The sequence below is a fragment of the Microtus ochrogaster genome, chromosome 18 (genome assembly GCF_000317375.1).
Source record: "Microtus ochrogaster isolate Prairie Vole_2 chromosome 18, MicOch1.0, whole genome shotgun sequence".
Lineage (NCBI taxonomy): Eukaryota > Metazoa > Chordata > Mammalia > Rodentia > Cricetidae > Microtus > Microtus ochrogaster.
The window spans coordinates 53178826-53192529 of NC_022020.1; the positions used below are offsets into that span (position 1 = coordinate 53178826).

Genomic DNA, 13704 nt, shown 5'->3' on the forward strand with positions numbered 1-13704 from the left:
TCGCGTCCTGCAGCCTGGGGGGCACCGAGTGTGCACCTGGGCGGGGCCGCATCCCCGGCGGCGCCCCCCGCCCCCGCCGTCTGGCCGCGCGCCGGGTCCCCGCCGCAGAGTCGGGGGAGGAGCGGCCGAGGCTGAGTTGAGACAGACCCGGCCTCGGCGCGGTGGCGGTGGCGGTGGCGGGACCCGGCCCCCAGCCCGACAGCACCGGCGCTCTCCCTTCCTCCCTCCCGTCAGCCGGCGGGGATCCTCAGCGAGCCGGGGAGGAGCCGCGGCGGCCGCCAGACCGGCTGCAAGTCCTGAGACGGCGAAAGGGGGGCGGGGAGCTCCGGGAGCCCGGTGGCAGGTCCCTCTTAAAGAGCCACGCCGCGCCGTGTCGCGCCACCCGGAGCGCTGCCCCTCCCCCGCAGCCCGCAGGGCCGGTGGCCGAACTGCACCGTGGGCGGTCCCGCTCTCCCACCTAGGGGCTGCTGCAGGTGAGTGCCGCCCGCCGCGGTCTCTGCGTCTGGCCGGAGTTCACCTCTGAGCAGAGCCGGGAGGAGGGGGCGGGCAAAGGACCGGGATGCCCGCCAGCCAGCGCCGGCGACCGCTGCCCTGCCAGCCCTGGCGTCCCCGAGACCCGTGCACCAGGTCTGCCAGGCAGTGCCGCGGGTGGGCGCGGAGGGCGGCCGGGGACGCTTGGCCATCCTCGGAGCGCTCGGCTGGCAGAGTCTTGCCGACCGGGACCCGGTGTGTTGTAGAGTGTCCCGCTGAAGCTGCTTCATCCAGCAGTGCCCAGCGGTCCGGATGGGCGCGGGGGTGCGTGCCCCAGGCGGCGACGCTCCTAGGCCTGTGTGCGAACTGCTGCAGTCGTGGGGGGCTGGAGGTCAGCAGCGAGAAGGCGGCGCGGGAGCCTCCCCCTGCACCTTGCGCCCTGGCTCTAGGGCTCCAGGCTTCCCAGCCTTCAGACTGTCTCCCCGGGTCCCCCCATCCCCCTCCCGCGCTCTTTGACGTCGGCCGCGGGCTGCCCGGGGCTCCTGGCATTGGTTGGCAAAGTCGATTGTCTGGGGCGGCTGCTGTTACACTTAGGCTGGGTCTCCGGGCCGGGAGGAAGCAGGCGTGTGTTGAATTTCTCTTTGACCCTCACGGTGGAATAAACAGGAAGCGAAGAGCACCCAGCCGGGCTCTGCACTTGCCTTTGTTGTGGGCTCTGCGCTCCACAGGCTGGAGGAGGCTTCCCGGGACCCCTGCCCGGCGTGCCGTCTGGGCACGGCTGGGGGCGCGCCCTGTGAGTACGCTGCTGGGAGACAGTAGGCTCTCTGTGCGTTAACTCGCTGTGGTGCCACAGAGAGCATTTGCTTGCTTGTTTTTAAACTTTTGTCTGTCTTTTTTTTTTTTTTTTTAATTGGAGGGTTCTCGGTGTGCAGAGGTTTCATGACTACAGGGGTGCATGGTGGGTGGGCGTCATTCCAAGAGCCCACACCAGGCGTTCCGGGTTACCTGGAGAGTCATTGCATTGGCCAGTCAGGACAGCAAGAAACTCGTTAAAACAAGTGGGGCTTCCTAGTTTCTGCCCCAGCACAGGAGTGACTGCTGAGTGTCAGTGGTCACATCAGTCAGCAGAGTGTTCTGTTTTTCCACAAAGACTCTTAAATGAGCTAGAACGGATTATTTTGATTGCCTTTTCTTTTCCTCTGTGTCTGTTTTCTTTGTTTTTTTTTCCTCCTTCTTTTCTAATTATTTTGCCACCTTGCCATCCCTGAAACTCCTCACTAAAAGTTAGAATTAATTATGACTGTGATATTTATTTGTGACCTTCTGTGTGTTCACACTGGGGTGTGACGTTCAAGAACTGTGTTAGAGGTGGACGGGGATAGAGATGGTGAGTCCTGCTGGACCTTCAGAGTAGAGTGTGGGAGTGGGGAGATAATGTTCCCCCACAGCCGGCTTTCCTAGGATGCTGAGGTCCTGGCTTTCTGTCCCAGCACCAGGTACAAAAAGCAGGGGCCTATGCTGGGTTAGCACTGCCAAACTCAACTTACCATGGCTCTTTCTATTATTTCGGGTGTTCCCATACTTTATCCTCCTATTTTAGTTAACCTGGGCCTTCAGGATTGTGTGTTGGTTTTCAAGGGAGGGTCTTTGAAGCATACACACGCCAAGCCAGGCCCGCATTTTGTATGAGAGAAGCTATGGTCTTCGAGTATAAATTCGGCTCACTGGCATCGTGTGCACATTCCTTTTGGAATATAGAATATATGTTCTGTGAAGGAACAACGTCAAATTTGAATCATGACATGGACAATGAACGGGTCTGAATATTATCCACATGTATTTATTGACATTTAATATTTGTTTTCTGCCATCCCTGTGGAAGTTTAATTCTTTAAGACGCAACTTTACTATGAATGTAGAACACAGTTAAGAATTGAAGCCGGGGGCTGGAGAGATAGCTCAGTGGTTAAGAGCATTGCCTGCTCTTCCAAAGGTCCTGAGTTCAATTCCCGGCAACCACATGATGGCTCACAACCATCTGTAATGAGGTCTGGTGCCCTCTTCTGACCTGCAGACATACACACTGACAGAATATTGTATACATAATAAATAAATAAATAAATATTAAAAAAAAGAATTGGAGCCGGGATTACTATAATGGAATTGTAGCTACCATTCCCTTTGCCTAAACAACAGCAACAACTCCTACAACAACAAAGCCTTCTAGTGTCTTAGCGTTCCGCTCTTACCCCTGGAAGATTTCACTGCCCATGTCTCTGGTCCAGTTCCTGTAAGTCTGTGTTTGTGTTGGAGCAGACTCTAGCCAGCAGGTAGTTACGGCTGGCTATCTTTGAGTCCTTTTGGGTGCTTGCTTTTCATGACCATGATCCCACGGTGGCGCCCAGCCAGTGCCAGGTGCCTCTTGAGTGATTCCGTGGCCATCTGTTGGCATATGATGTGAAGCTCCACAGTCCTTTCTCCGCCGTTCACCGTTAGAATATAGACATCCATAGGCAAATATTTGTTTTCCCCCAACTGCTAACTGTTCTAAGAATAGTTTTCTTGCCTGGCGTGTTGAGAGCAAGGACCTGTCTGCAGAGGTGTTTACAGCTTGGGTCTGTGCTGTAGTCTTGCTTGACTTAGCAGCCTGGCAGAGCAGCCCTGTAGCTCATGGGTCACTGTCTGTTTTTTTATCCGGGTTGCTGGAGGGGTGGATTCCTCACCTGGCAGGGAAGCAAAGAGAGGGAAGGATGACTTTTGCTCCCTCTAGGTAGTTTCTGGCTGGCTGCTAAGTAAAGACCCCCCCCCAAACTCTGGATCCCTGTGCATGTACCCCACATTGTCAGTCACTTTATAGTGGTATGTAGGATTGTCCTATGTCATCATATAAAGCCCAAACCGGTAGGATTCTGAGCAGGAATACCCGAAAGTGTGTAGACTTGTTAAATCTTTATAGAACCCCTGGTCATGTCTCCTCTTTTCTTTCTTCTGTATCTGGACATGTGGCATCTCCAGCATACATGTCTCCTTTGGGGTCAGAGTTGAAAGCAACAGCAGGGAAGTAACAGGAGTGTAGCATTTTTAACCTGGAAAATGTTGGCGTTACTCAACATGATTCGCATGGACATGGGTAGTAGCTGTTAGTAGTGGCCAACTGCGGTGTTCCTATGTTTCCCTTCCCTTCTCTCTGTCCCCCCATCTGTCCTTGGCTCGCTTGTTCTCTGTGTCCTTGGTCCTTTTTGGTAGAAAAACCTCTCAGAAGCCATTATTTCTCTGGTGTCAAAGTTACTTTCTGCCAGCATGGGCTGCGTTAAGTGGGAATTACATCTTGACCTATATTATGAGTGTACACGGGAAGTGAATTGTGAGTTTTAAAATAAGAAAACTGGGCCTGGGGAGATGGCTCAGTTGGTCAGATGTTTGGCACATAAGCACCAGGACCGGAGTTAAGATCCCTGGTGCCCTTGTAGACGCCAGTGCTGAGCTTCAGAGATGAGCGGATACTTGGAGCTTGCTAACCAGCCAGTCTAGATAATTTGGCGAGCTCCAGGTTCAGTGAAAGGACCCTGACTCAAAAAGCACAGCGGAGAGAGATTGAAAAAGACCTGATGTTGACCTCTGGTTCGCGCATGCGTGTGTACACGCATAAACACATACACATGCATGCCCTTACCCCACAAAATAGGAACAGGAATTCTGCATATTATTTGAATTTTATAACCCCAAGACCTGCTACTTCTGGGGGAGATGTGTGTGTGTGTATGCACACATGCGTGTGTACATGTGGCTCATGTGTACACGTATGCCATTGCTTGTGTTCATGTTTGGCAACAAAAGGAAATAAGCAAGCACCTGTATTGTTCATGGCTATGGATTCTGTTGGGTTCACATTTCCAATTAATATTGGTTTTCCTCTGTTGCAGGAAGACTTGAAAATACTGCCTGTTTTGATACATGTCCATTTGATTTAAATATGAATTGCTTTTTCTTTGAATTCCTCCTAAAAATGGTGCTTTGGTCTTTTTAAGCTGTTTCTCTCCACCAAGCTTGTTTTCCAGTGAGGTCTTGGAAATTACGAAGAATGTAGCTGTAATTTCTCCCTTGATTGGCAGTTGAGAGCTTTCCTGGACAAAAATAAGGCTCTACTGTGCCAAATGGTTGACTTTTCTAGAATAAAAACTCTGAAGGGTATGCAAAAAGTCTTCTGGTTAATATATTGGCATTCCCAGAACCCACTAAAACCCTGACAGCCTGCCAGCTTCCACTTAACGAGGACGCAGAATGTCTGGCTCAAATTCCCATGAGTGGAGCGAGATAGGGGCTGGATGTCCACACCCTTTATTAATTTTTAATGACGATATTTTTGTTTTGCAGATTTTTCTTCAGTAACCCCGGCACCCTCACAGCTGACCCCATTTTGCCCCCCATCCCGACCCCATTCATTTGTTTACTTGGTATTGGGAAACCAGTGAGGTGGTGGAGATCACTGACAGGTCACTTCTGACTGGGTGGGTTCTTTGGTGGCTGATTTTCTTTCTTGTTCTCCCTTAGTTTTGGAAAAAGGAAGAGAGTGATGGGACAGAAAAGATAACAACTATTTTTTTTTAAAATGATGCTTTGTTGTCTGTTGGGGAAAGAGAAGCATTTATGAAACTTTTAAGTTTGTCAGACAGTTTATATGACAGTGCAAGTTGGTGCTTGCCAAGCTCCAGACAGATTGTTAATGTTACATGACAGGGATAAATAAATTACTGCTGTCTGCACCACGCTTGCCCTGCAAACCCACTGTGCAGCCCAGCTGGCTATGTGCTGCGCCCGAGGCCTGGTGGAAGGTGCCGCTGTCCAGAAGGCCTTGCTTGCTGCCCGGAGTGCTGGAACTTGGTCGAGAGGTGGAAAGGGTGTGCCTCCCACCCCTTCTGGGTTGTTCAGCAGAATCTGCTTAACAAATCTCCGTCCCTCCTTACTATGTTTTTTTACTAGGCTGTCCGTCTCTGTCTCCATCTTGGTCTATAGCCATGTTCTTCTTCCCAGGAAAGTGAAGCATGCATAGCTGCTCAGAACCTGAGGTCTTCCACAGCCGTTGTTTCCAAGCTGTTTACAGTTGTGTTCTTTATGCAGGTACAGACACCAAGAACAAATTGCCTGCTGTCGATGGGTGTACGCTGTCCGGGAGGGGGTTGGGTGGCACTCCTTGGGCATAATGTACTTTTATCATGGCAGTTTGGCGACTCAGCTGGCAGAGTGACAGGTGTAATGAACTTAATGGTCTTGCTCTAGTTGTTAGTGGACACACTGCTCAGATTACAAAGCCACCTCCTATGTGGAGTCCCAGCCAAGTGATTTGCAATTCTGCTTGCAGATAGGACTCCAGGCCTGCCTTATTAAAGTGACATTAAGGTCAGGAATTGGGTGGCTGTGAGAAACATGTGTGTGCCCTTAGTCACCCTGCTTCTGACTGCCCTGGAGCGTCTCTTCAAAGCCTTATTTTGAAGAGGAAACAACCCATCCCATCCACTCTGGCTGGCCCTTCCTTCTCACAGGGTGTGGTGGGGACCCTTTGGTGTGTGTGGACTTCCTGCCCTTGGGGTTTGCAGAATACAGGCTTCCTGCCAAACTGCTGGTTCCTGTGTGCTTGCGGCCACTTCTCTTCAGATATAGGCAGTTACTGGGGAGGCATAACTGAGCTTTGTTCCTATTGTGTGTGGACCCAGGGACTGGCACCCTGTACGCTGAGTTGGGGTGGCAATTTCTGTAGTAGAATCTCACTGTCTAAGGTCAGAGGGCTGCTTTCTGAAAGGCTCCTTGAACCTGGGCGGACCTGTATGGACCCTGGCACACAGTCAGAGCACAGTGGCAGGAATGCCACTTATGGGCATGTGTTCTCTGCTGGATGCTCTTCTTAGAGTTGCACATGTATTGGCTAATGTGATCTTCACAGAAGCTCTGTGACACACACAGCTGACATTCATGTTGCACAGACCCAAGTCAAGAAGTTATCCAAAGTCATACAAAATGGTAAACAAAAAAAAAATGGAGTCCTGAAGAACTCGGGCCATCTGGCTAAGAGATGTGTGGCTTTGATACTTTGGAAAAGGGCTACACAGACAGGCTACATGTTCTTCTTCAGAGGCCAAATGAGTTTGAGAAGAAATGGTTGTTGTAAACAGAGACTGCACGTTTGTTTCCCAGCCACCCACACATGAATAACCACAAAGAAACTATATTAATTACAACACTGTTTGACCCATGGCTCAGGTATATTCCTAGCTAGCTTTTATATCTTTTTAAAATTGATTTTATTGAGCTCTACATTTTTCTTTGCTCCCCTCCCTTCCTCTCCTCTCCCCTTCAACCCTCTCCCAAGGTCCCCATGCTCCCAATTTACTCAGGAGATCTTGTCTTTTTCTACTTCCCATGTAGATTAGATCTATGTATGTCTCTCTTTGGGTCATCATTGTTGTCTAGGTTCTCTGGGATTGTGATTTGTGGGCTGGTTTTCTTTATGTTTAAAAACCACTTATGAGTAAGAAAATATGATAATTATCTTTCTGGGTCTGAGTTACCTCACTCAGTATGATGTTTTCTAGCTCCATCCATTTGCCTGTAAAATTCAAGATGTCATTATTTTTTTCTGCTGTGTAGTACTCCATTGTGTAAATGTACCACATTTTCCTTATCCATTCTTTGGTCTAGGGGCATTTAAGTTGTTTCCAGGTTCTGGCTGTGACAAACAATGCTGTTATGAACATAGTTGAACACATGTCCTTGTGGCATGATTGAACATCCTTTGTATATATACCCAAAAGTGGCATTGCTGGGTCTTGAGAAAGGTTGTTTCCTAATTTTCTAAGAAATCACCATACTGATAACCAAAGGGGTTGTACCAGCTTGCACTCCCACCAGCAATGCAGAAGTGTTCCCTTTTCCCCACAACCTCTCCAGCATAAGGTGTCATTAGTGTTTTTGATCTTGGCCATTTTTACAGATGTAAGATGGAATCTCAGAGTCGTTTTGATTTGCATTTCTCTGATGACTAAAGATGTTGCTAGCTCTTATATCTTAAATCAACCCATTTCTATTAATTAACCACAAGGCTGTTGCTTACCAGTAAGGTTCTGGCATCTATCTCCTTTGGCAGCTACATGGTGTCTCTCTGACTCTGCCTTCTTTCTCCCTGCATTCAGTTTAGTTTCCCCACCTACCTATATTCTGCCCTGCCATAGGCCAATGGTAATAAAACATGTTCACAGTATACAGAAGGGAATCCCACGTCAGGGTGCCATTTCTCTACTTGTCTTTGTGTAGGCCTCAGTAAGATTCTAGCCAGCAAGCAAGCTCAGGGTCCCCATCTGCCTCCCCACTTGGTGTTTCCTCACCTCTCTCCCTGTTCTGATTCCACTCACTGCTCTCTGGTCTGTGGTGAGAGAGTCTCAGCTCTGAGAACTGGACCACCAGCATCTTTGTGTTTGTTGGTTTACACCTTCAATTCCTTGTGAACACTTGTGCATCTTGGGACCCAGACAGAGTCCATGTAGGTTTGGGATTATAGGAAGAGGTAAGATCTGAGAGATGCATAGAAAACTGGGCCCTTGCTCTGTTTGGAGACCTTCTCATGGCCATAGGACAGCAAAGGACAGCTTCTAAGCTCAATATCTAGCAGATGCTTTTTTGGGGCTATTGTCTGGGTTGTGTGCCATCTCCTATACAAATATGGAGTACACCACTCAATACAGGACATGTTGGAGCTTTTGTTGGGTTGGTCCACAGGCTGGTCTGGAAGGTTCTGTTTGGGGAGATGAGGTCTCTCAATGACTATTCTGCTCTAGGTTCTGTCTTTCTTGTATCTGCAACACTGTGAGTACCCAGAACTTGGGCCTGTCCAAGCATAGCTGTATCTGTTAATAGCTGGGCGGAAATAAGATTTTTTTCCTTCTATTCATTTACTACTGAAAATAGGAAATACAGAAAGAAAGAAGGAAAAAGAAAATTTACCCGAAATTTCCCATGGCTCTACCATCTCTAGAGTTGATCAGTATAAGCAGTTTAGTTGATTCTGTTCAGTTTATTGGCTGGGTATAAACTTATATATAGAATCTTATCGATTGGTTGTAAGATCACATACAAAATTTATATATCCTTTTCTTTTGAAACATTGTATTCAACCATGATTATTTCAATGTGGTTTAAATATTGTTCCAAAATATTTCTTATGATGAGTATATACTATTCACCTTTAGGAATCTTTTAGAAAAATATTTTTAATTGTATATGTGTGTCTGTTTGTGGGTATGTTCCCATATGTGCAGGTGCCCTTGAAGTCCAGAAGAAGGTGACAGTCGATTCCTTGAGTTGGAGTTACAGGAGGTTGTGAGCCAACCTCCTTGGGCTCTAGAAACTGAACCTGGGTCCTTTGCAGGGCAATATTTGGAGTTAAATGCCGAGTGATTAAGTGGTTGCTTCTCCGTGCTACATGTTTGTGTCCTCCACTGAGGCATGTCATGTTCTCTGTACTCGTACATTTCAACGAAGGTCTCAACCCTTCCAGACCTGTATGCTACCCAACAAAGCCTTGCCTCCCACACTGCTCGCTCCTAAATCTTGAGAGAAATGAAAATCATCTTAGTGGGGTCTGCTTAATAAAAGTCAGTCTTTTATAGAAAAGCTATAGATGTAGACTGTTTGAAGCAGTTGGAGGATGCAGGAAGAGGGGATCACTCTTCCAGGGCTGGTTGTAATTAGCGTACTGTAGTTATCTTCATAGGCACCTTCATTCCTGGGGTGGGGGGACTTGTGTACAGTGCAAGGCGTTCATCTGTTCTGTGGGTGTGTGTTGGGGGCATGACTCAGTACACAGTACCTGGCAGACAGTAGGCAGGGTCCATGGGATTGTGCAAGCAGTTCTGAGTGAAGTCTTCATAGGAGTGTTCAACAGGGGTACAGGCATGGAAAGGACAGATTGCAGTGCGGCTAGGGTGGCCGTTTCTTTCTGGAGTCATTCTGCACCACCTGCCTGAGCTTTCAATCTCAGGGCAGGTTCTTTCGTGTGTCTGGAGGCACAGTGAGTGCCATATCCTTCCCGAGGTATATATACCGGCTCTCATGGGGAGTGGGCAGTGTGCATAGTACCAAGATCTTAGCGATGGAGTCTCATCACTAATGGGGTAATGACCATTCCAGAGACCTGGCTAGTACAGTCCCTTGGCATGTTCTGGAGCCCATGGTGGTGCTGTGTCTTCAGATGGTACCACTTTTTGGTAGATGTGGTTGCCGTGAAGCTGTGTGCTGGGTAGGTACTAGAACATTTACTCAGTATCCAAGTGTCTGAAGATTACATGAGGTGTAACCTTCCTTTGTGTACAGCTGCCTGGAGTTGCTTTTTATTTGTTTGTTCTTAGTTTCTGGCTCACTCTTGCGCAGAGATTGGCTGCCTGGGTGCCTTTTGGATATATTAGCTGCAGGAAGTCCAAAGTGGTGTTGACTCTCAGTTGGCTTGGCTGGATGTTTGCTTTTCTGCAACTTTGGCTATTAAAATTGTTGCCCCACCCTAATCATGCTTAGCTTTCGTCTCATTGGTGTTTGGATTATGACATAATCTTTTTTTTAAGTGGTGTAGTTCTGTGTTTCAAATATTTTTCATCTGAAAAGAATTTTAAAAAAGTATGTGTACAGTGTGCTGGCTAGTTTTATGCCAACATGATACAGGCTAGAGCCATTTGAAAGGAGGGAACCTCAACTGAAAGAAATGTCCCCAAAGATCTGGCTATGGGGCATTTTCTTAATTAGTGATTGATGGGGGAGAGCCCACCCCATTGTGGATGGCACCATCCCTGGGCTGGTGGTCCTGACTTCTATAAGAAAACATTTTGAACAAGCCATGATGAAAAGGCCAGTAAGCAGAACTCCTCTGTGACCTCTGCATCAACTCCTGTCTCCAGGTTCCTGCCCTGTTTGAGTTCCTGTCTTGACTTCCTTCAGTGATGGACTATTGATGTGGAAGTATAAGCCAAAACAAACACTTTCCTTTACTGTAGGAGGAGGCTGCTTGTTTGTTTCCTGGCTGCCCAGAAACTGAAATAACCACACAGATACTGTATTAATTAAATCACTGCTTAGCCCATTAGCTCTAGCTTCTTATTGGCTAACTCTTACATATTAATTTAACCCATCTCCATTAATCTGTGGATTACCACGTGGCTGTGGCTTACCGGCTAAAGTTTCGGCATCTGTCTCTGGCAGGGCTCCATGGCTTCTCTCTGACTCCGCCTCCTTTTTCTCAGCATTCAGTTTAGTTTTCCCTGTTTACCTCTATTCCTTGTGCAGGCCCAAGACAGTTTCTTTATTAACCAATGGTATTCACAGCATACCCTCATCACTTTACAACTTGGCTTTTGGTTGTGGTGTTTTATCATAGCAATAGTAACCCTAACTAAGACATACAGTTATAATTAGCTTTGCATAGTACATCAGTTCAAGAAAATCATGTTAAGGGCTGGAGAGATGGCTCAGAGGTTAAGAGCACTGCCTGCTCTTCCAAAGGTCCTGAGTTCAATTCCCAGCAACCACATGGTGACTCACAACCATCTGTAAAGAGGTCTGGCGCCCTCTTCTGGCCTTCAGGCATACACACAGAATATTGTATACATAATAAAATAAATATTTAAAAAAAAAGAAAATCATGTTAAAAAAAAAAAAAAAAAAAGAAAATCATGTTTTTGTTTGTTTGGTTTTTTTGAGTCAGGGTTTCTCTGTTACCTTTGTTGTCATAGCACTCACTCTGTAACCAGGCTGGCCTCAAACTCACAGAGATCCATCTGCTTCTGCCTCCTGAGTGCATTAAAGGCAATGCCACCACACTCGGCTGTACCAAGTTTTTAAAATCTGGGCGCACTTAGATAACTAAGAGTCCTGTCCTGATGGAGAAGGCTGTCCCTGCTTGGTTCACTGAGGAAGCTGAGCTGGTGCAGGGATTTGACCATATGCCTTGGGGTAACTGCCCGCAGTATCTGTGGAAGGACTGAGCAGGCCTGTGGCTCCAGGATCCCCATAGGGCTTATCACTGGGGGTCACTGTCACCTGTTTCTCCTCTAGCCATCCCTCTTGTCTCCTTGGATTGCTTGGAGACTTTATCGACCCAGAATGTTTCTAGACGCCATTCCTCACTCTCCTGATCTCCAGCGTAACTAGTTGCCCCTTTCTTACATTTGGGGAGGACAAAATGAGATAAGGGCGTGTGCAACCATTTGGGAGGGGTCCATTACCACACACCCTGCTTCCTAAGTGGACGCTATTAAGCCAAATATGAAGTGTGTGTGTAGTGCCTGCCCGGAACTGGAATGTGGTAAGAGGTCCAGTTCATGCTCTTTGGGGACTTAGAGACTCTGGGAAAAATGGAATATGATATAAGAAGCAACTGGCAAATAAGGGCTCTTCCATGAGCAGATTTATAATCCAGTCTTGCTTCAGAAAAGCATCCCACATCGCGGAGAGAGAAGCCGCTAGGCCCAAAGGGTGGCTAGTGCAGGGGCTTCTGCAGCCTACCTTTCGCTCACTCTCTTTCCTCCTAGAACTCATATGCTGTCCAAGCCCTAGGTTCTGAGGGTGCAAATACCGAAAGCTGCAGGTCTGTCCCCCACTGTAAGAAGACAGGCGTGCACAGTGTAGTGACAGCCCCCCTGGAGGAGGGAGGGGAGGCTTTCTGTGGACTTTGGAAAATGAAGGGAAATTTTAGGAGGGACTAAAGGTTTGTGTTCTGATTGTGTCCCCAGCCTCCACTTCCCACCGCCCTGTTCACACCTATTGTCCCCAGTGTGGCAGGATTGAAGAGTCGGAGCTCTCAGGAGGCCATTAAGCCAACACTGGGGCATGGAGTAAGACAGAGGTGAACTCACAGCCATGTGGCTACAGGTAGGGAGGCTAATGTGTCTAACTATGTCACAGATACATGGCAGTGCTCACAGCTCCTGAAACTTCAGAGTTTAAGTTTAAATTATTTCTGTTAGTATTTTATTTCTTAGAGTTTCTGGAAAACAAACTCGTGCTCTCTAGTAAGCACTACACTTCCTACACCCCCAGCTCCTATGTCTGTAGCTTTTATGTGCCAACACTGTTTGTTTTACCACGTGGACACTTACGGGCTCCTTTCCTAAGTTTTGTTTGGAGGGTTGCAAGGGGCCGGCAGCTTAGGTGATGTGAAAGACTAATGCATTGCTGACCCAGAGAAACTGTCCTCAAAATATTGGGATTATTTACTCAGGTTTGGAGCATGGGCACTGTTTTAGTTCCTAAGAACGGGGCTTTTTAGTTTAGTAAGTTAGTTCCCTGTGTTTGACGTGCACAGAGCGCAGGGAGCAAAAAAACATTTCTTTAACTGGCTTCTCGAAATGTGCATCATGGGTAAGACATAAGTGTCTTAAATTTCAGACACTTGTGGGTACTCATGCTCAAGACAGTGAAACTGTGATGGGAGGCAGCCCAGCATTGGGGCAAATTGTTGAAGGAACAAAGTCTTTCTGGGATAGATTGGGCATGAGGGGTCCTGACAGGTTTTGTAGTTGAAGGATGGGCCAGTTCTCAAAGGCGAAAACAGGGTGAGGAATTTTGTTGGAAGATTGTAAACAAGGACAAGGGCACACGTTTGGTTAGCATCAGCCATGGCTGGCATTCTGTGATCATTGTCTTGTGTCATGGTGCCGGGCTGTGGATGCCCGTCCTTCACCCATTGAGAAAGAAAAACAAGCCTGTCGTATGCTCACTGTACTGGCCAGCTTTCTGTTGCTGTGACAAAGATCTGCCTTCACTGGCCCATAGACAGAAAAGAGTCATTTTGTCTCATGGCTTTAGAACTTCCTGGTCTCTTTGGTTGGGGGTCTGTGGACAGGCAGTGCATCATGGCAGGGGTTGGGGGATGGGGGAGTCATGTGGTAGAACAAAATGGTTCATGTCCCGACCAGAACGTGAAAGCAAAGAGGATGTTGTCCTACTATGGCTTTTGAAGGCAAACCCTCGAGGACCTAGAGACATTCCACCTGCTGAGGGATATCGCATTTCCCTAGCATGCCACCCTGATGCCCAAGCTTTTGGGAGGGAGCTTCAGTACAGTCATTATAGCCCCTTTGGCCTCTTGTCATTGCTGATTGTTCACACTGTGGGTTGGGGCTTGACCATTGTTGTTTAGTAATTCCTATTTGTTCGCAGTTCGATAAATGATTAAATCTCATACCTGTTCAGTTCCCA

General features: G+C 47.8%; 1 protein-coding gene across 3 annotated transcripts in view; it reads left to right on the plus strand.

The window, feature by feature from the left end:
* Positions 1-413: 413 nt before the first annotated feature.
* Ldlrad4 (low density lipoprotein receptor class A domain containing 4) overlaps positions 414-13704 on the plus strand; it is a 313809-nt gene continuing 300518 nt past the window's right edge. For 2 of the 3 annotated variants that reach the window (XM_026783320.1, XM_026783324.1), the window contains exon 1: positions 414-473. The gene's annotated coding sequence lies outside the window, so the exon portion shown is untranslated. Of the gene's footprint in view, positions 474-1217; positions 1265-13704 lie in introns of those variants that run through there. The other variant, XM_026783322.1, reaches the window with a different exon arrangement.